Source organism: Pezoporus flaviventris, unplaced genomic scaffold, assembly GCF_033815535.1.
Source record: "Pezoporus flaviventris isolate CSIRO_AGI_PZ_B2104156 unplaced genomic scaffold, CSIRO_AGI_Pfla_v1 ptg000007l, whole genome shotgun sequence".
Lineage (NCBI taxonomy): Eukaryota > Metazoa > Chordata > Aves > Psittaciformes > Psittacidae > Pezoporus > Pezoporus flaviventris.
Genome location: NW_026892555.1, coordinates 40,968,480 through 40,993,315, shown reverse-complemented (window position 1 = coordinate 40,993,315; position 24,836 = coordinate 40,968,480). Strand labels below are relative to the sequence as shown.

Sequence of the window (24,836 nt, the reverse complement as noted above, 5' to 3'; positions counted from 1 at the left end):
CCTTACCATCCAACAACGCTAATCCAAACTAATAAGGCAGGCTGGGAGGAGACAATTTAATTTCTGAAAAAGTAGCTATAGTGCACAATAACTTAGGAAATTTTATTCTTTCTTGTTACTTTTTATATTACCATAGGGAGGATGACAATACAAGGCTTTGAACCTGGGGAACAGACCTGAATTATGGCCCAGGGTACGATGATTGTCAGAATCCCACCCAACCATGGGATACTTGTGCTCATAGCCTGTGGGAAGAGCCACCAAGAAACTGTTTGTGTGATTTCAGCCCAAATTTAGTATCTTGCTCACTCTTTTAAGCTGGTCTAATTAAGAGAGAAGAAAAGCATTCTGCTTCTGCTATGTATAGTTACAGGAAAGCCTTGTTTAACCTGGACACACGCACACAAGCCATTATCATCCTGGGGAAGGAGAAGGCAAAATGAGTAAACTTCATTAATCCTCACCACTAGCCTGTATGGTGATCATAAAGGAATTCTAAAAGTTAGTTCAGGACAGGCAAAAAATGTTCTAAAAGGTATTTTTATACTCTGTGCAAGCACATTGGGTTATTTTCATCACAAGAAAGGCTCTTCCCATTAAAGCAAGTCTAAGATTGTAAGCAAATCAGCCATGATACACTTCCTACCAACTCAAGCCAATATGTAATTTTAAATTTTGATTTTTTGGTTTATGGGATACTTGCTGATGGGTTCATGGAAGCATTTAAGGAAAAACAGAAAGAAGAAATTAAATTCAGTCCTGATCTGGTAAACATCAGTGGTGATATTTTCACTGATTTCAGCAGAGGCAGGATTTTTATCCCAGACCTCTGCTCTGCCTTTTGTGGATTTTCTTCTAAATTTGCTGGGCTTAATTACACACACATGCACACTTCAATTATGCTAAATTTGAAGACATTTGGCAATCTTAATTTAATTTACTGTCTTCTGTTTGCCAGTTGCAAAGTGCATTGGAGATGTCATTTATGCTTGAACAGCATTGTTTAGTTTCTTCTAAGCATCTACACTGAGCCAGGTGTAACCTTATAAAGTTTTGGAAAGTGTCATCTGCTTTTTATGGATGTATTCTTTCACCATAAGTACTGCTTTAAAGACAAGTAGAAGTTACAGCTAAATCCTGGACAGAGTCATAACTTGGACAGAAAATGAGCCTTTGTAGTCCAGACTGACATATTTAGGACCTCAGGAGCAGCAATAAGGTTAGAGCAGGTAAAGTATGGTGAAGTCAGAGATCAATAAAATAAAAAAATAGGACAAAGAAATTACTGCTATATTGGAACAAAGCATTCATATACAGGGAAAAATACAGTACTGTCTGTAGTAACTAAGTAGGTGAAAGAGAAATACAGTGTAAACAGCTAAAAAGTAAAGGTATGCATGGTACAGAGAAGCATTAAAATGCATTTAGTTCTCATATCACAAAAATTTATTTTTTTCCCCTCAATGCTGTCTTTCACAAGGAAAAAAAAAGGGGGAAACAGAGGTGCCACTGTTGCAAAGGTCTTACCTGCATTAAAAATAGTTGAGTTTTCCTCAGAAAATTGAAAAGCAAAAATATTTGAATGAAAATTTCTAATGGAAAATGGAACATTTTCTGGTATTTATATGTCTTTTACTCATTTTGGTTTCAACTGTTATATTTTTTTACATAAAGAGATCAGCATTTTACATCCAGCTGTTCTCACAAGAACAGCTTGAGGGACTGTTTTTCCCCAACAGAGGGAAGAACCAAGAGCTCGGATACTAAACCGCCTGGGAACCCTCTGAGTGGTTCCTCATCGTGCTGGGTCTTAATATTACCCCTCTTCTGTTGTAAAACCTGATAAATACACCTGCTGAAGGTATGCTCTTCCACCAGTAGCCAAAGTGTGATTATGAACAACCTAGGCATTCCCACAGGACTTACTGGAGACCCGCACTTTTCTCAAGCAGGGTTTGGTGGTCAGGTGAGGCACCTTGAGTTACACTCATAGCATCTGAATCACTTCCCCAGTTTCCTTGTAATTTTTTCTGAAATCTCTGCTTGTAATGGCTGCAAAAATGTTGGATTTTTTTACAAGGGTTAAATCCAATTGCGACCTTGTAACAGATAGTTAAACAGGCTTTGTCCATTAGCCAGAAACCACAATGGCAGCCTTTAAAATAATATTAAAAAAAACCCTCTTTTATAAAAAGTAAATACAAATGAAATATTAATTATCCATTTGGCAATAGATCTCAGTCCTTCTAAAGACTACTTCATAATCTTCCTGGGACCATAAAGAAGATACTCATGTCACTAGTGTGCGACAAATCTGTTTGAATGTATTTCGCTATTCTGGATGCAATTATGAAGGTGTTAAAAGTACCCAACAGGTTTAGCTATATTTCTCAGACGCACATACACCCCCTTTTACTTTTTTCAACATTTGGTTTTCTATTTGCTGGGGTTTCTTTAAAAGCTATTTTCTTAAAACCCCAAACTTCATTTTCATGAAATTTCATGAATTTTCATTTCCAAGGCACTGTTTATGGTATACTAGAAAGCTATATATCTCACTTAGAAATTTACACTAAGCTATACCATGCCAAGGTAACTTTAATGAAGGTTAGTCAACTTCAACAGGACCTTCAATTTGAAAAGCAGTGCTTATCCTAATACCCATCTGGTTTTGGTCACTGCTATCAAAAGCTATGTGATTTTAGCATTACTTCAAAAAGAGCAAGCAAAAAAACTAGGTGTAAAAAAAATGCTAACAATACAACATAATGCTAACGTTTGGTCTATTTTTTGCTTTAAAGAGAACAATAACTTTTCTTTATTATGAGGTAACATCTAGCAGCATCCCACTTTCTATACACTGATATATGTACACTTTGTACTGAATAAAAATATTAAAAATCCCCACACACAGTTAGTAAGTAAAATATTAATTAAAACTTTTTAGAAAATATTTCAAGCATGTAAGAAGTGATTCTTGTATGATTCATTAGAAACTGATTCAACTCTATTTATGGAAGACCTACACAGCTTAAATCAGTTAGTCCACTAAAACAGGAATTAATTATTCTGACTTTATGGCAATCAGGTAGTTAGAAAACTCAGACCCATCTTGCCAGAGCACATTCCCACTTTAATTCATTCCAGCCTGAAGAAAAGGATCTAACAAAAGACATGCCTGACAGACTGATAGCAAAGGCTAGACTTCCATCAGTCCCATTTCCAGGAAACAATAAGGTCTCTTTCTTACGCAGCTCCAGAAACATCTAACATCTTTGCAACCAGGCAGTTCCTCAGTTCAGAGATATTTAGAAAACCAGTAGTGTTTTTCAGGTCCATTAACAATTCTTGAAATGAATACAAGCTTATGCATTACTTAAATACTTCCACAACAAACTAAACACAGAAAACAGAAGGGAATTTCATTCAAGATGCAGTTAACAAAGCACCATAAAGAAAGCAAGACTGAGGTGAAATGAACTGGAGAATACTATGAAGTAAATAATTTTTTAAGACAAGTGATTTATAGCTCCTCTGTTAAGAATTCATATGTCTTAGAGCCATTTTATTTGCACCATCTTCATTTTCATCCTCAGAGATAATTTTCTCCTGAAACATTTCAATAAGCAATAAATGCATAATAAATGAAAAGTTACCGCAGCTGAAACTGTAGAAAAGTTGTTGCTTTGGAAAACTGCCAGACATGATGAATCAGTTCAGACAACCGGCATTGATTAATGTTTCTGTTAGAAGAGACTACTCCAGGGTTTGCTTTGTGATCCAGCAAAGATCAGAAAGCTCTATATGATCTTTTAAAATACATGAGGATCAGTTGGAATATGTCTAATGCAACAATGAAAACTAAAAGAGCCATGAGAGATTAAAGCATATACTCTGAATGCCATGCTGTCCTCGGCATCATCAGGAATTATGCATGTGGAATTGGGAAAATACCCTTATATTGCTTACATAGTTTTCGAACTGACTACAACAAAATATTAAATCTGCTTATTAATATAAAACTGTTAATGGTGGTTACCTCCAATGGATGTACCACTAAAGGTGGTAACTTTTAGTTCAATTGAGTTCATCAGATCATGATATTCTCTGAAATACTTTAACTACCATGATTCAAAAGCTAGAGAATGAAGCAACAGAGGTACTAAATTAGAATGTAATGTAATGTAATGTAAATTTACCTTGCATTCATCACAAGCTCATTAACTTGCATATATTTTCAGAGAAAATAGGATTATAAAAATTTAAGCAGTTTGGAAATATTTCATGCAGTGCAACACAACAGATTCCTTCATAGCAATCTGTTTTATTAAAAAAATTTAACTGGTATTTTCATGCTGTCTAGCATGTTTCTTTGAGGAATAAATCTCTTTCATAGTGTTTTTTTCAGTAGATAATTACACAGATAGATTTCAGTAACAACACTTCTTTCACAAGCAGATGATAATATTTCTATTTATATCACTGTCATGTACTTGATCTGGATGCAAGTCTTACTAGAGTCTTCATAACAGACAAAAGAAAAAGAATGAGAATCAAAAAAGGGAAGTCCTTTACTCCTGGATTTACTCCATAAAACCTTTTAGACTGCCAAGGAAATTCTTAGTTCTTCACTCTGTTGCTATTGTAGTACCAAGAAAGTAAATACGCCATAAATTAAATTCACCTTAGTGTGCATTTTTTGCACTTAACTGTATTTCCAAGCATCAAAGGATTTATTCAAACAAAAGAAAATTTTACATTTCACAAGACGAAGAAATTCTGAAAAAATAGCTTAAAAGGAATATTACTTGATGAATCTGCCAATTTTATAGTTCAGATTTTTGTTCTTTTTCCTTTGCAACCCATTGTAATTCATGTACATGAAGTTCTGTGTAATTCTATTTTGCTTTCCTTCCATTCTCTTTTCATTCTCTCTTCAAAGAACTTTTTTGAGTACCCCCAACTGAACATGAAAAGTCCCCAATCACTTTGAAAACTTTGTTCAATTAAACTTGATTATCTCAATTTCTTCACTGATATTTCAAAGACAAGCATGCTCCTAACACACGGCAAATAAAAAAAGACAAAATTCATATTATCATAGAATCATAGAATAGTTAGGGTTGGAAACGACCTTAACATCATCTAGTTCCAAACCCCCTGCCATGGGCAAAGACACCTCAAACTAAACCATACAACCCAAGGCCTCATCCAGCCTTGTCCTGAACACTGCCAGCAGTGGAGCATTCACAACCTCCCTGGGTAACCCATTCCAGTGCCTCACCACCCTAAACAGGAAAGAATTTCCTTCTTATATCCAATCTAAACTTCCCTTGTTTAAGTTTTAACCCCTTACCCCTTGTCCTATCACTACAGTCTCTAATGAAGAGTCTCTCCCCAGCAACCCTATAGGCCCCCTGCAGATACTGGAAGGCTGCTATGAGGTCTCCACACAGCCTTCTCTTCTCCAGGCTGAACAGCCCCACCTTTCTCAGCCTGTCTTCATACGGGAGGTGCTCCAGTCCCCTCATCGTCCTCTTGGCCCTCCTCTAGACTTGTTCCAACAGTTCCAAATCCTTTTTACGTTGAGGACACCAGAACTACACACAATACTCCAAGTGAGGTCTCACAAGAGCAGAGTAGAGGGGCAGGATCATCTCCTTCAACCTGCTGGTCACACTCCTTTTGATGCAGCCCGGGATACGGTTGGCTTTCTGGGCTGCAAGCGCACACTGAAGCCATCTCATGTTCATTTTTTCATCAACCAATACCCCCAAGTCATTCTCCGCAGGGCTGCTCTGAATCTTTTCTCTGCCCAACCTGTAGCTTTGCCTGGGATTGCTCCGACCCAGGTGTAGGACCTTGAACTTGGCATGGTTAAACTTCATAAGGTTGGCATCAGCCCATCTCACAAGCGTGTCAAGGCCCCTCTGGATGGCATTCCTTCCCTCCAGCATATCAACCGAACCACACAGCTTGGTGTCATCGACAAACTTGCTGAGGGTGCACTCAATCCCACTGTCCATGTTAGCGATGAAGATGTTAAACAAGACCGGTCCCAACACTGATCCCTGAGGGACACCACTCGTTACTGGTCACCAGCTGGACATTGAGCCATTGACCACAACTCTTTGTGTGCGGCCATCCAGCCAGTTCTTTATCCACCGAGTGGTCCATCCATCAAATTGATGTCTCTCCAATTTAAGAGACAAGGATGTCATGTGGGACAGTGTTGAACACTTTGCACAAGTCCAGGTAGATGACATCAACTGCTCTACCCCTGTCCATCAGTTCTGTAGCCCCATCATAGAAGGCCCCCAGATTGGTCAGGCAGGATTTCCCCTTAGTGAAGCCATGCTGGCTGTCACCCAGCACCTTGTTGATTTTCATGTGCCTTAGCATGCCTTCCAGGAGAATCTGCTCCAAGATTTTGCCAGGCACAGAGGTGAGACTGACTGCTCTGTAATTCCCTGGTTCATCCATTTTCCCTTTCTTGAAAATGGGGGTTATATTTCCCTTTTTCCAGTTGTCGGGAACTTCACCTGACTGCCATGATTTCTCAAATATGATCTCCAGTGGCTTAGCAACTTCATTTGCCAGCTCCTTCAGGACCCACGGGTGGATCTCATCAGGACCCACGGACTGATTCAGATTTTTAAGATGATCTCGAACCAGATCCTCTCCTACAGTGGGTCCAAGGTCTTCATTCTCACAGTCCCTGCGTCGGCCTTCCAAGACTTGGGTGGTGTGGTCAGAGCCTTTGCCAGTGAGGACCGAGGCAAAGAAGTCATTCAGAACCTCAGCCTTCTCCAAATCCCGTGTAGCCAGTTCTCCAGAGAGCTTCCTGAGGGGGCCTACATTCTCCCTAGTCTGTTTTTTATTTGCTATGTACCTGTAGAATCCCTTCCTGTTATGCTTAACACCCCTAGCCAACTTTAATTCTAACCTGGCCTTAACTTTCCTAACCTGGTCCCTAGCTTCCCAGACAACATCCCTGTATTCTTTCCAGGCCGCCTGTCCTTGCTTCCACTTATTATAAGCCTCTTTTTTCATTTGAATTTTCCTCAGGAGCTTCTTATCCATTCAAGGAGGTCTCCCGGCCCTCCTGCTGCACTTCCTTCTGGTTGGGATGCAACACTCCTGAGCTTGTAGCAGGTGATCCTTGAATATCAACCAAGAGTCTTGGGATCCCCTGCCCTCTAGGGCTGTATCCTATGGAACCTTACAAGGAGGTTCCTGAAGAGGCCAAAGTCTGCTCTTTTGAAGTCCAGGGCAGTGAGCTTGCTGCACGCTCTTCTCACTGTCCTGAGGATCTCAAATTTGAGCATCTCATGATCACTGCATCCAAGGCTACCCTGGAGCGTCACTTATAAACGTTATTATAAACTTTTTAATTTGTTTATTTTAAGAAACATTTCTAAGCCCAACACAAGTCTTACATTGTTTTAGAACTCAGAATACTTATAAAAATGGAATTGTGTCTGATAAAAAAATATCAGATCTGTGACAGTCTCTAATACAAAGATCTAACAGGACTGATTACCCTTCAGTACAGCCCAGCTAATATTTTTGTACATCAGCATCTAGCTTCAGAGCTAGAAATAAAATTCCTCATGCGTTTGGTTTGCCTCCCTTCCTCTTAAAATTGTTTTGTCACAGAGAAAGAAGGTTCTCTTCTTCAACAACCAGATAGTGAACTGACAGAACTGATGAGTTCAGTTCAGAAGCAACTCTTGCAGCTCACTTTTATCAGTGAGCTCTTATAAAACTCTTACAAAAGTCTTATGAAAGACTTAACACTGAGTGTGATGCTGTCAGCTAAGGAGGTTGATTGCACTGATAGCGATTATTTCATGGAGTTTCCTAACATAGATATATTTTCAAGTGCTTCTCGAAGACTTAGAAAGAGACAGTGGGGTTGCAAAAACTTGGCAGACAATATATAACTTCCTTTACTGAGTAATTTGTCTCTATCTTACTTGAGCTCTACTTTATTCAGCCCACTGAACTATTTTACTACATTAGACATATTTATGTATCGCAAGCTCTTTAAATTCCACTGAACAGAGAAAGCTTTTTTCAAAGCCTCACAGATGACCCAAAAGCAGGAGGTTTGTAAATTATGGCCCTTGTATCACAGTATCACAGTATCACAGTATGCTAGAGATTGGAAGGGACCTCAAAAGATCATCTAGTCCAATCCCCCTGCCGGAGCAGGAACACCTAGATAAGGTTACACAGGAATGTGTCCAGGCGGGTTTTGAACGTCTCCAGGGAAGGAGACTCCACAACCTCCCTGGGCAGCCTGTTCCAGTGTTTCGTCACCCTCACTGAGAAGAAGTTTCTTCTCAAGTGTAAGTGGAACCTCTTGTGTTCCAGTTTGTACCCATTACCCCTTGTCCTATCATTGTTTGCCACTGAGTAGAGCCTGGCTCCATCCTTGTGACACTCCCCCTTTATATATTTATAGACACTTATAAGGTTACCCCTCAGTCTCCTCTTCTCTAAACTAAACAGCTCCCTCAGTCTTTCCTCATAAGGGAGATGCTCCACTCCCTTAATCATCTTCGTTGCCCTGCGCTGGACTCTCTCCAGCAGCTCCCTGTCCTTCTTGAACTGAGGGGCCCAGAACTGGACACAATATTCCAGATGCGGTCTCACCAGGGCAGAGTAGAGGGGAAGGAGGACCTCCCTCGACCTACTAACCACCCCCCTTCTAATACACCCCAGGATGCCATTGGCCTTCTTAGCCACAAGGGCACAGTGTTGGCTCATGGTCATCCTGTCGTCCACTAGGACCCCCAGGTCCCTCTCCCCTACACTGCTCTCTAACAGGTCATTCCCCAACCTATACTGGAACCTGGGGTTGTTCCTGCCCAGATGCAGGACTCTACACTTTCCCTTGTTATATTTCATCAAGTTACTCCCTGCCCAACTCTCCAGCCTGTCCAGGTCTCGCTGGATGGCAGCACAGCCTTCTGGCGTGTCAGCCACTCCTCCCAGCTTAGTGTCATCAGCAAACTTGCTGATAGTACACTCAATTCCCTCATCTAAATCATTGATGAATGTATTAAATAATACCGGTCCCAGTACTGACCCTTGAGGCACTCCACTAGTTACAGGCCTCCAACTAGACTCAGCCCCATAGACTACAACTCTCTGGCTTCTCTCCTTCAGCCAGTTCGCAGTCCACCTCACTACCTGATCATCCAGTCCACACTTCCTCAATTTAGCTGTGAGGATGCTGTGGGAGACTGTGTCAAATGCTTTGCTGAAGTCAAGGTAGACCACATCCACCGCTCTGCCATCATCCATCCACCGTGTTATTTCCTCATAAAAGGCTAAGAGATTGGTCAAGCATGATTTCCCCTTGGTGAAGCCATGTTGACTGCCCCTCATAACCTTCTTATCCTTGATATGCCTTAAGATGGCACCAAGGATAAGGTGTTCCATCACTTTCCCAGGGATGGAGGTGAGGCTGACCGGTCTATAGTTACCCGGGTCCTCCTTCTTGCCCTTTTTGAAGACTGGAGTGACATTTGCTTTCCTCCAGTCCTCAGGCACCTCTCCCGTTTCCCAAGACTTGGTGAAGATGATGGAGAGTGGTCTAGCAATGACTTCCGCCAGTTCCCTCAGCACCCACGGGTGCATCCCATCTGGACCCATGGATTTATGGATGTCCAGATTGCTCAACTGGTCTCTAACCCATTCCTCATCGACTAAGGCAAACTGCTCCGTTGACCTGACTTCATCTAAGGTCTCAGGGGTACAGGGCTCTTCAGGACTGCCTGCAGCAGAGTAGACAGAGACAAAGAAGGCATTCAGTAACTCTGCCATCTCTGTATCTTCTGTCACCAGGGCACCCATCCCATTCATCAGTGGGCCTACATTGCCTCTGGTGTTAGTTTTGTCTGCCATGTATTTGAAAAAGCTCTTTTTGCTGTCCTTGACCCTTCTCACCAGATTTAATTCTAAGGAGACCTTAGTCCTCCTAGCTGCCTTCTTACATCCTCTAGCAGCAGCCTTATATTCCTCCCAAGTGGCCAGCCCCTCCTTCCATGACCTGTAAACTCTCCTCTTCCACTTGAGCATACCCAGCAATTCCCTATTTAGCCACTCAGGTCTCCTGGCCCTCTTCCTTGACTTCCTACGTGTCGGGATGCTCCGATCTTGAGCACGGAAAAAGCAGTCCTTGAATGTCAACCAACTATCTTGGGCCCCTTTACCTTCAAACAGCCTTGCCCATGGGATTTCCCCTAGCAATTGCTTGAACAGGCCAAAGTTTGCCCTGCTAAAGTCCAGGGTCGCAATTCTACTTGGTATTCTACTGGTCCTACCACACAAGATCCTGAATTCCACCATCTCGTGGTCGCTGCTACCAAGGCAGCCCTCAACCCTTACTGCTTCGACCAGACCCTCCTTGTTGGTGAGGATGAGATCCAGCAGCGCTCCTCTCCTGGTCGGCTCATCCACCATTTGCAGGAGGAAGTTATCATCCATACACTGGAGGAACCTCCTGGACTGTGGCTGGGCTGATGTTCCCAAACATCAGGGAAGTTAAAATCCCCCATGACGACCACGGCCTGTGACTGTGAGGCCGCTCTCAGCTGCCTGTAGAAGGCCTCGTCAACTTCCTCACCCTGATCTGGTGGTCTGTAACAGACACCTACAACAGTATCCCCCCTGCCAGCCTGCCCCTTAATTCTCACCCACAGACTCTCAACTTGCTCGTCATCTGTCCCTGGACATAACTCGGTGCATTGTAGTTGCTCCCGCACATAAAGAGCGACCCCACCACCCAAGGCTTGTAAAGGCTGATGCAGTAGCTGTGTAGTTTTACCAGCTCAGAAGGTAGTAATCATCTTCTTTGCAAATTGCTGCTCATGTCTAATGTAGGACGGAGGCACACAAAGGGGAAAAACTGCTGAAACGATACAAAGCTTGATAAGGCAAGCATGGGACTAAGTGAAATTATCATGAAGTGAATAGATGTGAAAATGGAACAATTCCCAATAGCAATTTTAGAGAATTTGCCAATGACTGTGTAGGGATATGTTTCAAGATATTACCAAGAAGTTGCTCAAATTTTGATCCTGCAACTGCAGTGTAGAATACTAAATTTATGATGAATAATCAACCATATAAGGACAAAATCAAGACAATTTGTGTTAAAAGAGCTTTTAACACAAATCCAGAGTCATAACAGATCACAAACTGGGAATAAATCAAGGTATGTATTATCATTATACTCTCAAGACCACACCTGGATTAGTGTGTTCAGTTCTTGGGCACCCATCATAAGAAGGACACAGACCTGTTGAAGCAAGTCTAGAGGAGGTCCATGGAGATGATAAAGGGGCTGAAGCACCTCTCATTTGAAAACAGGCTGAGAGAGCTGGGGTGGTTCACCTTGGAAAAAAGGCTCCAGTGAGACCTTAAAGCAGTCTTCCAATATCTAAAGGGGGCCTGCAAGAAATCTGGAGAGGGACTTTTTACAAGGGCATGTAGTAATAGGGCAAGGGATAATGGCTTTAAACTAGAAGAGGATAGATTTAGATTAGGTACTAGGAAGAAGTTCTTTACTGTGAGGTGTTGAGGCGCTAGCACAGGTTGCCCAGAGCAGCTGTGGCTGCCCCATCCCTGGCAGTTTTCAAGGTCAGGCTGGATGGGGCTTTGAGCAACATGGTCTAGCGGAAGGTGTCCCTGCCTATGGCAGGGAGTCTGACAAATGGCCAGTCCCTGCCTGTAACAGGGAGGGTGGAACTATATGATCTTTAAGGTCCCTTCCAACCCAAACCACACTATGAAATCATTATAAATAGATAAATATATACATACATACATAAATAATCAGATGACAACAAAATATCTACCCTGCATGGAAGTTAATTCTTCACTCTGCAACAACTATAGCTTCAACTGATAACACTAAAAATTCAAGAAAGGTCTGGTTCAAGACAGAAAGTCAAAAGGGAAAAAAACACCCCACAAAAATTATCAGAAAATTAGTTCAATTGTGTGCTAGGAAATTTCCCATAAGAAAATATTGGGAAATTAGGATTACTTAGTTGAAGACAAATTTGAGAAAGTATGTGATAAATGTAGAAATGTTTAAGATTGCTGCTAAAATGTGGAGAGAATTAAAGACCACCTCAAAATATAAAAGAGCATTAAAAATATGACCTAAAATACAGCAAAAGATTAATTTACACAGGGAAAGAAAACAACATCTAGTCTTAAGGATTTTCTGGAATAGGTTGCTTTATAGGCTTTGGAATATTCACTGCTGAAGGCTCAAACCTCTGCAGTCACCAGTCACCCTATGCTGGGGGCCAAGCAGCTGGGAAGCAGTCTTGCAGAAAGGGACCTGAAGGTCCTGCTAGACATCAAGTTGAACATGGGGCAGCAATGTGCCCTTGCAGCAAAGATGACTAATGGTGACCTAGCCTGTATTAGACAAAGTACTGCCAACAGGCTGAGGGAGGTGGTCCTTCCCCTTTCCTCAGCACTCCTGAGGCCACACCTGGAGTGCTATGCCCAGTTCTGGGGTTGCCAGTACATAAGAGTTATGGAGCTACTGGAGAAAGCCCAGCAAAGGGACACTAAGATGATTAATGGATTGGAGCATGTCTCTCCTGTGAAGAAAGGCTGAGAGAATGGGGACTGCTAGAGAAAACGCAGTTTAGAGCAAATCTTAACAATGCATATAAATACCTGAAGATATTTAGATATGAAGAAGACAGAGCCAGGCTGCTTTCAGTAGTGCCCAGTGACAAGAACAGAGGCAATGGGCACAAACTGAAACACAGGAGATTCCCTCTGAACATCAGAAAATGCTCTTTGACTGTGAGGGTGACCAAGTACTGGCACAGGTTGCTCAGGGAGGCTGTGAAGTCTCCATCCTTGGAGATATTCAAAGCCATGTCAAAAGACATGGTCTTGGAGAAACTGGCTCTAGGTGGCCCTGACTGAACCCGATACCCTCCAGAGATCCCTTCCAACCTCAGGCATTCTGTGATTCTCTGAAAACAAAGAATGAGATAACATCTATTTGGGATGATCTAGACCAGATAAAGCGATTTTCAAAGCACAGAGAAATGCGGGGACTTTGTGAAAATTCTTCTGATGGGATTTCTGCTCGGAAGAGACATGGGAGTTGTTCCGATGATTTTTTTTTTTTCATTTTGATTATAATAATTTTTAAAAGGCAAGTAGGCCCACTTCCTTTTAACTGCTACCTCAGTTGAAGTTCTCTCTTTAGCACACCTGACTTTCCATAGTACTATTTTTTCTTACATCTGCAGTATAATTAAGATACAGCAAAAAGCTAGTAAATTACAATGGGTTCTTTTTATAAACTATGGACTTTTCTCAAGCGCTGCATAATTAACTAACTCCTACTCATATGCTGTAGGGTTTTTTTCCCATACTCTGTGTATGGGAAGGAAACCATCTGTATTTTTCAAAAGCTGTCTAATTCATATCTCTACTGACACTACTTACAGCATCATAGAGGCTTGCTACAGTGACAACCTTTACTCTTCATGTAGCGAGTGTACACAGCCAAATCCTGCTCGTCATAAAATGAGCCTAACACCTTCAGAAAAATTCACATCACTGAGGTGAGAAGAATTCATGTTTGTCTGCAAGTAGATACAAATTATTGTCCTTGTCATGAAATATCCATACATCTACAATAAACCTATTTTATGGAGGAATACTTCTGCTTCACTGTTTTCGCAACCAAAAGGTTGTTTACTATTCCATTAACTCCAGGTCCAAGAACATTAAAGAGCTACACCTCAGACACATTTCTAATGGGCTGGTATTTATTGACAATAACTAAGGCCAGTGTTTTGTCGCAGTAAATTATACATGAAACAGTCTAGCCACGAGAGGAAAAAAAAAGGTAACTGTCACAAATTGCTAGTAAAACTGCCAGAGCTCACAGCCTGCATTTTAATCAAAACATACTTTGTTTCATAATAAAAATTGATTAAAAATTTTTAACTAAATTTTAAAAGAAAATTAAAACTGCTGCTATAAATGACTTCTGGCACACAGATGGGAAATAGGAACAGCTTTTCTGCTTCACCTTTGCCAGGGAAAACCATGTTTTAAACTAACAGTGTTCAGCAACCTGTTATCTAACTTGAAGGAAACAGCAGTTGAGAGCTACCAAGTAAGTATTATACCCTAAATAAGGTTTTTCAACAAAAGTAAATAAGGCACAGAATTATTGACATATTACTTTTATGCAAGTATGCATATGATGTCTCTGCTATTCAAGAGGGTCAGTTTTCAAACATCCACAAATCCATTGTATATGTTTTAAATTATTTCTGAAGAGAGGGAGCACACGCACTCAAAAACTATTCTACCACCATTCCAGGCATAAACTTTTTTAGAAAAGGTATGCTTGCTATTTTGAAGCAGAAACCACTAGAATCCACTGAAATTCACACCCTTTTATTCTCCTGAAATCTTAAATTTAGCCCTTACATTCAACCTTGGTTTTGCAGTCAGGTCCAACAGGATCCCATCCTTCAGCATGTGAAACAAGAAAGCATACTGTTGCAGAACAAACCAAAAATTACAAACCTTGCAATATATTGCCACACACTTGGCTGGAAAAACACATCCTGATTCTTGATGCTTGTGGAAGTTAGTCTGTGGCTTGTACTACCACGCTTAAACTGGCATAGCTATAAAATGTTACTAGAAATGAAATTAAGTTCTTCTGTTTTCTTGAGGCCGCATGTATAGTTTGTGGAGCCTCTATTCACTAGACTTCACCATTAAGGCAGAAGAGTTGTTACTCCACAACTTTCAAAACATTACAAGGCTATATTCTGCCAAGAATAAAATGCTAAGGAGACAAGAATAATACACTAGTATTGAAAGCTGCATTCCTTGTACTCCCTTAACATAATGCATAAAGGCTAGTTTAGCTCACATGCCAGCTATATGGGACAATTATACACAGGTCCTTGCATAACTTGTGAAAAGAGGAAAGAGGGAATTTTCAGCACATAACTACCATGTTCTAGTAGGAATTGCCAAACATGGGTGTCTTCACTCCAAGGTAATGCAAGACTTGCAATCTGCCAACCTGCACCGTGTTCTTTCCATTCCACTTCAGCATGTTCTGTGCTACTTATTTACACTGATATTTTCTGCTGATACTGCTTTTATCTATCTCAGTTGCAAAAGAGGCAGAAATGTCTCAGACAACGTACATGACAAACAATCCTTTTTATTTTTAATTTACACACTAAGAATTATATTGACCTTGAAACTTCAAGAAAGGTGTGGGAACTCCTTGCCAGCTTAAAGCCTGAGTCAGGGAAGAATTCTCATCATGTTTCTGAACAATGATATTCAGGGTCAAGTTATTTAGACTTTGCTCAAACATTAATCTTCAGATGTTCCTATACATTTGTAATTACATATATGTACTAACTGACCATACAGAAATATCCTATTTGTAAGGGTAAAATTTTGCTGTAGAGATGTGGTCCCCAAATGGTCTGTGGTAACCAGATGTTTTAAATTTAAAACCTGGGTTATCCTTAGAGTTTCTTAAGAAAAACAGAGTTTACTTTTTTTTTTTTTACTTACTTTACGTTCTACTTACATAGAATGGTTTGAGTTAGAAGAGACCTTAAAGATCATCTAGTTCCAGCCCCCTCTTGCTTTTCCTCCTCAGACCAAAAGATCTATACTTCAATAGCAGAAGCTTATATAAAGATATTAGGGGAAAAAAAGGAAATTAAAAATAAAGTTTGTTTCTATAGAGCATGTGCTCAGTCTCGAACTGTAAAGCAAGATCTTACTGTAGGTCTGCCAGGCAACTTGGAAAATGAGGGAGGAAGCTGACAGCTCCATTTTTCATAAATTGACCTCGATTCTTATGATGCTGTAAGAGATGGGAAGTCTTACCCTACTTTTCCCTATGCAGTCAATAGAAAAGTTCCTGAAAAGATGCATAAATGAGTGTGCAAATTCCTTTGCCACTGAAAGAAACCACTGGTCAGTCATGCTATGAAGGAGTAATAAAACTTTTGGCCAAGAAAAGACTGCTGCAGCTAATTAAGCACACAGCTATATTTCCCAAAATTAAGTTTACAGTTATGTCATACCTACATTTTCAATGAAAAAGCCTCATGCTGTCTATGGTGACTCAGATACTCAGGGTTATCTTCTGAAGTCTTTTTAGAGCCATTTTCCTGTTGGAGTCAATGAAAATATAGTTCACTGAGAATTCAGCAAAGACAGTAAGACAGAATCTGATCATGAAATATAAATATTATTCACTTTAGAGGAAGTTATTTTGACTTGCTTTGGTTTAGTTTGTAGTTTGGTATGGGTTTTTTTTAATAACTTCCACTGTGAATGTCTAGTGTGTGTATATAAATATATATTTATGTGTATATGTACACGTGTGTGTTTATAGGCATGCATCCTTCCCATATTTGCCTGTGTATTTTGATTTAATTGAAAGGAGTGGAGAAAAATAAAAATGTCTTAAATTATCACTGAAGGAGTTTTATCACTTTTAAATTCTGTTGTTACGTAGAATCATCAATATGATACCTCGTGTATGAATGAATGATTCATATGACCATGAATCCTTGCTTATAACAAGGATTGTGAGCAACATAAAATAGAAAAGAAACATTTCAATAGAGATTGGGAATTTGTTTCAAGGGGATTGCCGTGTATTCATACCCTTAGACAGGCTTTAGAACAACTCATATTTACAGTTGCCTTTGCAGATGACAATGCAAATATTTGAGTTATTATTGTCACTCTCCTGATTAAACTGACAATTAGTTTTCTAACAAGCCATTAAACATTTATCAGCCAACAGAAATTCAAGTTATTATGCGGAGCAGTTTATCTTCCACTGGATGGGTTGAAACAATATTTTTTAATTTGTAATAAATATTTTACAGTACTTGAAAAAGTTAAATAAATAAAAACATGCAACAAACCCTCATGAGGGGTTGTAGATTCTCTTTAAGAGAAATTAAGAACAGATTATTATAGAAAGCTTTCAATCTCATCTATGTAGTTAACCAAACTGACTTTTCTGTGTTTCAATTAGTCTTCCTAGACAAACAAGTACTAAGCTTGTGCCTGTACTGACACTCAGTTGAAATAAACAAATTTAAAGTCCCAAGTGTGTGGGTAGATAATTGTTCATCAGGGTCATGAACAAACTATTTCATACAGGATGACTGACTTGAAAATACTGAATCCCCATCTAGTGAAACCTAATGAGCAATGGAGAGTTTTAAAGCTAATGAAGCAAGTCCCTTTTCGGCAGATGTTACTTGACAGCTGCATCTTAGGGTCCTAGCAGCACTAGTGTTGCCTCATATTAATATATTCTTAAAGATTCCATGATGAAGCTTGTGGAAAACAGAGGATCCTTTTCAATAGGCTGAATATTATGTTGCTTCTCTTATATCTAATCTACTTAGTAAGTTTTGATTTCAGAAGACTGTTCAAAGTTCATTCAGCTGTGCTATAGCTTATGCTTTAGCCCATATGATGAAGGTTGAATTTCTGCATTGAAAAAAAACCAAACCAAACCAAACCAACCAACCAAAAAAAAAAAATAAAATCATGTCCAGGTGTTTGGGTTTATGATTTTTTTTTTTTTTTTCTCCTAAGGCAATAGGGAAGAAATGTGGGGTTTAGGTCACAGTTTATCACATGCATCTTGTGGCATACATATCCTGTATGGGGTCTCAAGTGAGCCTCACAAAGTTATGTTCTGTTTCGCAGCTCTTCACTTTCCCAGGGGAAAAATTCCTGATGCTGCTACCTGAATTACACATGTGCCCCCAACATAGGCTGCTCTTAAACATCAGGTGCATCACTGCACACGCCAGCTCTCAGAACAGTGGAGTAAGAGCAGCTGCTGGACTGAGAAGCCATCTGACACTACAAACAGGAAAAGCAGAGGTGTTTCTTCTGGCCACTAGCTCCACCACCAAACTGTCCTGTTGCCCATAGAAAGAGCCTACTCCACAATATCAGGCCCAGGATATCACCACTAATCTTTTCATCATTAAATAAGATGCCAACAATTCAGAATTACTTTCTTGTCCTCGAGAAACTCAGATGTTGACAATTTGTGTTTTCTAGGCCTAATTATTGCAGCACACTTAAGGATAAGAGAATCCACACACATATTACAGCAAATATTCAAAGCAGTCAACATGAATACTTTTGTTTGTTATATACTGAACGTCAAATGAATACTAAGTTCCTAGCATGATCCTCTAAACTCTTAAGAGGGCTAAAGTGGGATCTAAGAAAGAAGCAGTCTAGGCTGTAAGCCCTCTCATGAAAATTGTGAACTTTGGTAGCAATGACAAAACCAATGGAAAGTAAATACTGTCAGAGGACAGGGCCTTTCAGCAGCTGTAGAATTTCCTTTTAAAAAAGCAGAAATTTGCATTTACTCATTTTAAGTGTAATGTGAAGCTCATTCTACAGCAGTTTAATGCCCAACGCAAAACATAAATAATTCCTGATGAGAGCAACCACTCTAATGTTTCCAGATCCCCCTCTCTCACATCCAAATTTCTTTTCCTTGTAATGGAACTTACCAGCTATCTTTATATGTTATGGCCAAAGGAGTTTTTTTCCAGAAGATGCATTTATTTTTGCTTTAGGAACTTTATGAAATTCTTCCTTCTATCAATCAGCATTCACAACTCTGTTCTACTCTTTCTGCGTACCAGGAGTAGTTCTTCAAGAACCCTGTTTTTTGTGTCCATTTACACAGCATCCTATGGACTTGCAGCTGTCTCTATCTCTAAGAAATCTGAAAATTGTTTTACAGATTTTCTCAAGGAGATTATTTATCATTTTTTGCTTTTAAAAAGAGCAGTTTTGTGTTTCTCTGCACTCCAGGAAGCACAGAATTATCAAAATAAATGTTAGTTTTGCAAGCATCAGCAGTGGTGAGATACTAAGAAATGGAATTGCTAAACCAAAGATTCTCATCAAACTATTCTGCATAAATACATATTACAATGAAACATTTCCTTAACCTTTTTTTAGGCACTTAAATTTATGAAAGTACCTGAACAACTACAAATTTCTATAATTAAATTAAAGGTTTACATAGTTAGATAGCAAATAATAGGTTGGAACATATTCAATTAGATATATACATGAAGAAAAAGGATATTAAGTTAACGGAATTTCTTTTGTGCAACTTAGTATATTTTTATTTCAATAAAAATCAGAAAGTTAAAAAATACACATGGAGTTTTCAGGTAGGTAACAATTATGTTAGGGCTAATTAGTTATTATATTCTCTGTAGAAAACTCTCCATTGTTTTTTAGATATTGACTCATATACACATCAAAATTATTTTTATAATTCCTCAATCAACAGCCAACAAAGCAGATAGCAGAGAGAGGGCCAGGGCACCCTCACTCTTTTCCAACCTAGATCATGTGCGGGAGCAGAAACTTCAGACACAGCCACAGAAACAGCACTCAGGAGCTCTGGCAGAGCCCAACAGACACAAAAAGAGTAAATAAAGCATTTACCAACACCTAATGGTCCAGTTTTCCAAGAGGACAATTCATTCATCACCTAATGGTGTGCAAATGTCCAGAGACATCTCACTCTGCACCTCCAAGCAGCTTTAGGTATAAGTCCTTCCTAAGCCCTCTCGCTACTCTGAGCACAGCTGTTACCAAGGCAAAACACCTTTCACTGCCTTTGCTCAGACAAGAGCAGGACTTGTTAATACAGTCTTAAATCCCTTGTTCATGCAAATCTAAAAAAATCTATTGTGCCAGAGTACTGAAGTTCCAAGCCAGTAGTACCGCACAAGAAAGAAAAAGCCCTCCATAAGATGAATGCCTCCTTAGCCAGTAAGAGACAGAATAAAAACTTTTCTAGATTTTATATCTGCAAATATCTCCTTTAGACCAAAGGGAGAAAAAAAACATTTCTAATGCATGAACTCCCTTTATTTTTTTTTAACTATGTGCAAGATGAAAGGGTGGCTCAGTTGAAAAAGAGCTGATGCTTTATTGCATTTCTTTTCTGATAACATCCTTTACTCAGACAACTGTTTGCCTGTTCATCTATCAAGGGAATTCCAATGAGAACATTCAGTTCCTTTATTTTATTCCAGTACCTTCATAATGATACATATGAATCATAGCACAAATTACACTGCTGTGCTGCAACTCTGAGTCCTTTTTTTTCACTTTCTTTTCATGCCGAATCTACGAGGAAGTCTCACAAATTAATAACTACCAGAGACTTGCTTTATTTCTTTCTTTGATTTTTCAGACTTCAACTTCCTACACCTGCTTTTGAAGTGTTCTATGAGAAGTACTGCTCTATAACATTAAAAGTCAACACACACAAGTTATTTCTGACTTAGGGTCTATTAATTCAGTGCAAAAAATTTCTCCCAGTATTAACGTATTTGAGGCCCACTCATTACTCATTGTAACAATTATGAGTTCTACAAGACAGCATAATCATGAACTCAAAATAACTCACAGGTTTTGTAGTCCATTAAAATGTTCTTGCTGATCTCCATCGGTTCTAAAGATAATAAATATGCTTTACTTACAAGCGCTCTGCTTTATCAGCTTTTTTTTTTTATTATTCTTTATCAGATTGGATTTCTCGAGAGGCATGGTTTGGGTTTCTTTTTTGTTTTGTTCCATAAAGGAAAGAGGAGAGGAATGGCTCCTGGCCCAAACTTATCTGTTGTTTGCTTTCTTTTCCCCAAGCCAAACATCTGGTCAGTAAAAAATAAACTAAAAACCACCCCAAGAGGCTGTGTTGGCACCCTCAATGCCACAACTACTGTGGTGATAGCTTAAAGTAGCTGCAGATGACAGCCCCTAACCTCACAGCTTCATTGGCTGCAGCCATTGCTGCAAAACAAAACAGGCTCAGGTGCTCCAGGCCAGCTGGATTTATCAGATCAGGTGGAACACTGAGCCAGTACAGTTACTACAATCCCCAAATTGCTGGTGAATGGACACGTACTGGTACATAGGCCAGGCTGAACAAGCCCAGCTAGACCTGCATTGGCTCCATGCAGAGTGACTTGAATATGTCTGCATCACTCTGCCCAGTGCCTGTGGGATGTGGTGTTGCCCAGAGTTGGAGAGATGTCTGTATCTCCAGCAGTACTGGTGCATCCTGAAGATGCACCAGTGCTGCCTCTGCTCTACAGGGCTCTCCTGTAGAGCACATTTGTCTCATGGGTTTGCCCTCCTGACAGTGGGAAAAAGGACACGACAAATATGGCACTCCTGCAGAGATATCCACAGGTTCTGCATTCTTCACGACCTCTACACTCAGCTATCATGTATTTTAAGATGTTCTTTGGGAGACGATCTGAGAAAGATGACAAACTTGAACTATTATACATAAACAAAGAGAAGAATATATTCCATAGGCACAAGCAGCTCCAAAAAAAAACCCCTATCTTATTAGCTGTTCTTTCTCTTTTATGCCAGCAATGCATAAACAGACCTACTCAGCTCCCTTCCCATGATTAGTAAAAGGTATACCTACACCAAAAAGTGTGTTACAAACCGGAATTTTAAAGGGCTTCAAAGAAGGCACATAGCATTGTTCCTGTCTCACTGTTACCTAAATTAAGATAAAATAGGCTGTTTAGCACTGTAGAAAAGATGAGTGGCAGAGAAAGCTCTTTTTTCTGATGCAGAATGAAATCCTCTATCCACTGAACCATGCCATATGCATCAGGTTGCTTTATTTCAGATGCGCTTGACCACTCAACTGTTTTTGGTTTGTCATTTCCTTAGAAGGCAGTGAGAAACAGAAATGAAGGGAAGAAAACAAGCAATCGAGGAATAAAGCAGGCAGTAGCAATATAAAAATCAGGGTGAGCAGCGCTCTGAGAAGAAAGGTTAAGCAAGAAAAGACAACAGATAATACCTGATGGATGTAAAGGAAACAGTTTAGCTGCAACAGCTCTAGCTATACATAGAATACATTAACCTGGCCAAAGCTCAGGGCTTATGCCATTAACTTGCTTTCAGATCCTGACAGAACAATTTATTCCTGAGAGATTGAGAAAAAAATTCCATATCACCTAATATCCCAGTGTTGTTAACAAAGGCCATCCACCTGTGCTGTCCTGATAAAAAGCACCAGCATTTCTTTTCGTCTCAACACTTCTGTGTCAATGCAGAAGGATTACAAGCAAGTGTTCTTGGGCTCCTGGAAGCACTCATTCAAGCATATAGAAGTTTATCTTTAGAGAAAAGGCTCCTGCTTTTCCTGCCTGAATAGACGAATTTGGTAATTATCTGTGAAGGTAACAGGAATACATGATCAGCTCTAAATTTGCCAAGTATTCTCACCCTGGTGACTGCCTAGATTTATTCCAAGATTCAGAGGTATCTTAATCCTTCAAGTAGCACCTGATTTAATATCCTGATTCATTACCTGAAACAAGGAGAAGAAAGCAGTTTTTAAGAAACACAACTCACAGGCAGTAGCAGTAAATGATAGTCTCAGTAGATTTTTTTTCTGTGCCCAGGTCTCATAATTTATTGTTTAGAAAGGACTAAGGAGCCTTTTGAAAAACAGGTAAGTCAAAAGGGACACTGCAGAGGCTGAACATTTTGGTGATCACTGAACAAAACAAACAAACCAACCAACAAAACATACAAACAAAACTAGCCAAAAGAAATAGAAGATTCTATACCACACAAGTTTGCTCCAACTCTTAATACGTATTAAAAAGTTTTGCCCAAGTGAGATTGAAACGCACTGATCATCTTAATGTACTGGGTCTGTTAGCTTGGGTTCACTTGAGAGGTTTTGACTTTGCAAAACATTTGAAAATATTTTAAGTTTGGCCCAGTTTAGAGCATATATAAAAATTTTAGTTTTCTATTAAGACTCCTTATCTTAGATCAACAGACACTTTTTTTAAAGTAAAAAGCCCAAAACACAGGTGGTTAAGTAGAATTTGAAGGACATATCCACAGAAGAGAAATGTACCATTAATTTCTTAATAGGGCTTGTATACTTTGCCAGCTTATGTTCAAATTACTTTGCATTGTAGTTATTTTCAAGTAAAGACAAAACAAAAAGAATTTTGACCAGGGTTTTGGTGCATTATGAATAGAATTTTTGATATAATAGGAAATATTACACCTACTATGGGCCAAATATGCAAGAGATACAGCTGCACTGGCTTCATTTAAATTCACAGAACACACAGTTGAAGTCTTACTTTGTGGTCTACCTGCTTTAAGGCTCATAGTAGCTACTATATCATTCGTTTGTCCCAGCAACATCAAGGTACCAATCATTATTATTATTATTATTATTAATAATAATATACTTTTCTTATATTCACTATTATGTGACCACATTAACTCATGAAACATTTATAATTTCTTTACTGATTATAAATGAAAACATGATTCAGGTATATTCTTTATATAGACATACCCTAATTTCAAGAATTAGAAAAACAGTAAATTCACCCAGTATTTGTTTGTCAACAGCTAGATAACTTAAATCATAAAATTTAATCTAATTCTTGGATGCTTAAGGTTAGCAAGTCACTAGTAAGGCAGAATTGGAAACCAGAGCTGATTCAGCCACAGAGACATTTTCAAATGGATCACAAGAAGTCATAACCTAGTTTTAGTTTTCTATAGTAGATAAGCAATGCACTGATGCACACAGAGAACAGAAAACCAGAAAAAAATATGAACCTTCTGAAATGGAAAGAGAATATTTATCCCAAAAGACTATTCCAGGCATAATTCCCTGCATTTGGAGCAATATTTTGCTATCTAACTCCTAGAAAAGTGTTTATTCTCTACTAACTGGTGCATATGGCATTACATAACACAGTTGCCTTAGCCCATGAAAACACGAGTTTTGTTGTAGATGCTGTGCCAGAGGGTGTAAAATATGGACTTAAGAGCAATTAGACACATCACAGGTGACACACTTGGTTCTGAAAAGGGGAAAATGACATTTGTTCAACACATGAGCACTTTATGCCAATAGCTTTGGTCACAGGCATCTTCTGCCAGAAAGCCTGAAAGGTATTTTTTGTCCCACTGGGACTGCAGTGTAGGAAGCATAGGAATAAAAGACTGCAGTATAGGAAGATGGAATAAAAGAGAAATAAATATTATATTCAAAACTTACTGAGAAACTTGGCTAAATCAGAATGGGTACTGCTAGTCAAAGGTACAGGATATACCTGAAAGAAAATGGCAGTAAGAAGAGATTTACTACTTCGACAGCTTCTTGCTCATTCCTACCAGTCCCATTTGAAAGAGGGCAGTCACAGAAATGACACCAATGAGAAGTTTCAAAAAAATGTGAAGTCTCTTGAACTCAAAATCACCCCACACAGGAACACGCATTTTGACAGCAACCTCGAGAGAAAAAAACACTGACTTTCCCAACATTTTTTACACTGTCAAAGGAAAGAAGCAAATTTTCAATCTTGTAACTCAGAAAAGCAACATGATTATCAGCAGGGAGAGAAAATGCTTACCTGCTAGTGGAAAAGCAGAACACAAACCTTGCTCTGCAGGGAGCAGCAGGAAGGTAGCCAAAAGGTTCCCAGGAATGAGACTGTTCTCTTTTGACCTCTGAAGCAACAGGGATTATAGAACACTGCTTAGACAGATTTTTCTCACCGGCAGAACTCAAACTGCAAATAGCAACCTTTTCTAACGCTTACTTTATCCTCGTATACCTCCAGTCATCTCCAAAGTATGTCCTGTTGTTTCAAATGTACATCTTACATGAGTTGTAT

At 39.4% G+C, this 24,836-nt stretch overlaps 1 long non-coding RNA gene across 1 annotated transcript in view; it reads right to left on the bottom strand.

The window, feature by feature from the left end:
• LOC133266858 (uncharacterized) overlaps window positions 1–5,735 on the bottom strand; it is a 392,292-nt gene extending 386,557 nt beyond the window's left edge. Inside the window, exon 1 of the long non-coding RNA XR_009742538.1 lies at window positions 5,679–5,735. This is a non-coding gene — a long non-coding RNA (uncharacterized LOC133266858). The remainder of the gene's footprint in view (window positions 1–5,678) is intronic.
• Window positions 5,736–24,836: the final 19,101 nt, after the last annotated feature.